The sequence below is a fragment of the Gavia stellata genome, chromosome 3 (assembly GCF_030936135.1).
Source record: "Gavia stellata isolate bGavSte3 chromosome 3, bGavSte3.hap2, whole genome shotgun sequence".
Taxonomy (NCBI): Eukaryota; Metazoa; Chordata; class Aves; order Gaviiformes; family Gaviidae; genus Gavia; species Gavia stellata.
In genome coordinates this window covers 5,991,320-5,995,733 of record NC_082596.1, presented here as the reverse complement: position 1 = coordinate 5,995,733, position 4,414 = coordinate 5,991,320, and positions in this window count along the sequence as shown.

Genomic DNA, 4,414 nt, shown 5'->3' with positions numbered 1-4,414 from the left:
TATAGACTGTGATTCCAAGCATTTCCTGAAGCAATTGCCTAGAAAGGACATTGCCAGAAATGTTCTAGCTCACCTGCTTTTGCTGCAGAGAGCAGTCTGAGTGCATTATTTTTTCATAACTTGTCATATACAAATTTCAAAAAATATTTAAGTCATAATTTTAAACATATAAATTTTAACAATTATTGAAAGCATTAAAAAATTATGTACTTAAGAAGTTATGTATTTTCAGTAATTCAAGTGTTCCTACTGAACTCATCACATCAGTGGAAGCCAACACAGACTATAATATTTTTTTAAATACCACACCCTGAATTATGTGATTCAGAACTGACTAGAGTCTTTGTTAGCTCTGCTGATTTAGTAACACAGCTTGCAAAAAGATCAATCCTCAGACAATCCCACTGGTATCTCAGCATACCTCTTAGCAGATTAGAGCACTCCATAATTTTTTATTGGATTGACAGAATCTGCCCCTAAATAAAGAAATCACGGTAGAAGCCTCAATAAATCGGGAGTAATTTTCCACTTAAGTCTGTATAACACTAAACACTCTGTTGAAACCTTAAATCACAGGTAACTATTGCTAGTGACAGAGCTCTTCTTAGACTTTCATGGATTTATTCCCAGAAAGCATTAAACCTAAGGGAAGGATTGCATTAATTTTCCTATCTCCATTTCCCATTCTGTTCAGACATTGTTTAAACCATATCCCAAATAATCGATTTTTACTATCTAAGCATGAACAAGGTCAGAGGCCTTTCCCCAAACTCAGGTGATGATACAGTGAAAGAACCTGGAGAAAGAGACATCTGTGCCTTAAATATAGAGTTAGATATAAAGCAATCCCTGAGTAACCCCTGAGTTCCCACCCATCCAGAAAATCTACTTATTTTTATCACCAACTCTTCTCGTTAGAAGTTTGGGATTTGGTATCCCACAGAGAGTGGCATAGAAGGAGACACTGAAAGAGAGAAGCACACCACTATTTTTACACCTGGTCACCAAAGGAAGCAGCTTGTATTTCCAAATGCATCTTAAAACTTCCACTTCAGTGGAATCATTGATGGAAGATTTAAGTGTTTATTCTCCTAAGTATCAGGCTATTTATTTTTTTTTATTTAATAAGACATGGCAACCCTATTTCTCCTTTCTCCTAGAAAATTATAGCACAATCTTTTGCAAATTTGCTCCTTGTATTTAATACTTGACAACCTCCTTTTGCAAATGTTAGCTTTAATTCCCATTCTTTTCACTTTTTGTGGTACATATCAAGGTGATTTTATACCCCAGGGGACGAAATTTATAGTCTTGTGATTTAGTTTGAGTTCTCCATGAAGGCCAGAAGTTCGTCTTTTGTGGTAAACCATAAGCTGAAAAGGACCATCTCCAGTAAAACACAAGATTACACAACTCCTAGGAGGAAAGGACAGTGCTGCTTCAGTGTGAATCAGGTGGTTTTTAAAAGGACAAAGCAAGCCAAATAATCATCCAGATGCTTAGGAAGAAGAGTCTGCTCTTGGCAGCAGGCAACACACTTGAAACAGCGGTCATGACAGGAACATGAACTGGTGACAACTGACTCTCTTTAAAAGCCAGTAAAACAACAGGGACCTAGTGTAAAACCTACCAGACCCTCCTGGTCACTCGTCTGTTGCTCAGGAGTCTGGGTACTGCTCTTGGCACGGTCACAGCTCTCAAGCAACATAAGAAGCTACCGAGCCAGAAGTTTTCAGGAAGAAAGGGGAGTTAGTCAATGAATAAACAACTCAGGCAGATGGTGGGACAAAGAGGGGTAGGTTGACAAATCCATCCCCCAGCTCCTCTTTTAGCCTGCTTAAGTCTCCTGAAGCATAAACGTGTGTATCCTCACCCCAGGTCTTGTTTAAGTGATGGTCTCTTTAACAGCACCTTGGGGGATTTTGGCAGGGGAACAGTTCAAAATCAGGCTCTACCCTAAAGAGTTACCCATGATTTTGCCATGGTAGCTCCTCCAAGCTTCTCTATCCCAAGTCTGCCTTTTAAAGTCCTAAAATAAAATGCTCCCTCATCTGATCTTCGAGATGCCACCATGCCTCATGTCTCCCATCAGGATACATCTCCCAGCAAGTCTCTGTTATGAACTGAATTAGAAACAGGTCCTGAAGGGATGAGAAAAGGGCTCTTCACCTGTCACCTGGTCTTTAAAATACTAATTTTTCATACAGGGGGCTTGGACACTGAAGGGTTTGTTTTGCGTAAGGTTACTGTGACAGAGCGGGAATTAAGCTCAGTCCAGCAGTCCAAATCTTGCATCAGAAGGAAAGCCCTCCTCTCCCACTTCATCTCTGCTGGGACAGGAGCAAAGGGTGCCCTGTTTACCAGACATGATCCCTGTGCCAAAAGAGTTTACAATCTAACAGACAGGATTTCACAAATACTGTGAGTACACAGCCATAAAGGATTCAAAGGGGATTAATAGCCTCCTCAGCTTTCCGATTCTTAAGAGTATTTGAGGAGAAAAACTCTCCTATTGGCTTCGCTGCCATACAATACAGCATCGTGTCACAGAACAGAGAAGGGATTAGTACTTATCATCTGATCACGCAAACAAGTTAGCTAAACAAGAAGAGCTAGTAATGCAACAGAAAAGCTGTATGCACAATGGCATGGAACCCCCACCTAGGCATGGATCAAGAGTGTTCATAATACTGTTATTTAATTGAGAGACTTCATAGATAAAGGCCAATTTTTATAGACAGCGTAAGACTGACAATGGAAAAATCCATGCTCTGTGGAGCCTCTTAATGACAAATCAGAATTAATAAACATTACCCCATTTATAACAGGAATATGTAAAATTATAATTTACTTAAGTGTCTGTTTCACAGAAATCTGTCACCGTGCGCCAGCAATTATTTTTGCTGGCTGGTTTCAGTGCAAGGGAAACACTGTCTTCATGTCCGTATTATCTTAAATTGGCTATGTGGGACAACCCAAAGGCTAGTACTCCCCAAAGCCAATGTAATCCCTCCTCCCGCATGGGCCCTGGAGTAGGGAAAGAAGAGCTTTCTTAAGATAACGTGCAGTCCAATAGCCTAGTACTTCCTATATCACCTATACATGATGGAGCACTTAGCTACATGACCTCACTGTCACACTGCCTATCTCCTGAAAAATCCTAAATCTGATACCGGGGATAAAATTGTCACATCACTTTGCTACAGCTATTCCAGATCCTCCTGCTCACCTAAACTGCTCTGATAGTTTTAATCAATAGAAAACTTTTCTGCAGTGCTAATTTATTGAGAGAGAGATGCCTCTGCGTGTTGGTCAACAGCCATGAGCCCCCCCCCAGCCTGCCTGTGGGGAACGCAGTCCTGCTAGTTAACTCTGCTGAGCGATGCACGGAGGCCTTATTGAAATTACAGGGATTAATCTGACCAAATACAGAGATTTACAGTGTAGTTGTCTATATCTGAGTAAACCACCTAGCAGCCCTTTATAATCCTTAGAGAGGAACAGACACTTCTAGGGAGTAATACATTTCAAACAGGTCAGATGAATCATCCTGCAAAATCTCCTGTTCTTCTTCACCAGCTCTAAAGGGAGCGAGGGGTGTCTGGCTGAGTGGGAGCATCTCCAACAGACATCTGAAACCAGGTGAGGTGACCCACCGTGACATCTTGGGCTGAAAGGGCCCGTCTCCAGACGTGCTGGGCCTCTCTGCTTGAAGCAGACAGACGCAAGAAAGGTTAAACGCCACACAAACGAGTGGCACAGCCGCTGCCCATCCATGCCATGTGCCATTGTAACTATTTCAGGGAATTCAGCCCATAATATGACAACTTCAAGTCATTAATGAGGAGGACAAAGGCATACAACTAAGGAAAAGGAGTGTCACTGGTTAAAACAGAATCACCCTTGCTTATTTATGGTGGGGGTTTTGTGGTTTGCTTTTTTATCTCATGAATCCTGCAGACCTACAAAGCTGCCAGCCCTTTAGCAATTCCTCCAACTAGGGGGACAGACTCCCCAAAACTCCGTTTTGCCTGCAAGCTCCCTCCGTGCCTTCTTCGGTGGGCTGGGACCTGCCTTATGGGTTTTTACCTTCAAAAATACTCTTTGGGAGAGAGGCTGGGAACAAAAACATAGACACAGCAATGAGGAGAAATTGAAGAAAAAGTAAATCTTTTGAAGTTGTTTATCATACCAGTGGAATCTGGCATAAGGGTATGCTTTATCTGTTTTGCCGCATGCTGTTACCAGTCTTCCCTCAGAAACTGCTGAAGGAAAGGTGTTCTCTCTTTATGTTAGTATACAGCTCGATCAGATGGTGTCCTGGAAAGCAGCATTTCTCCAACTTCCCCGTATCGCCACATCTAAAATTAGCAACTTAATTTTATAGCCCACTCGTAACTGCCACAGCCTTCCT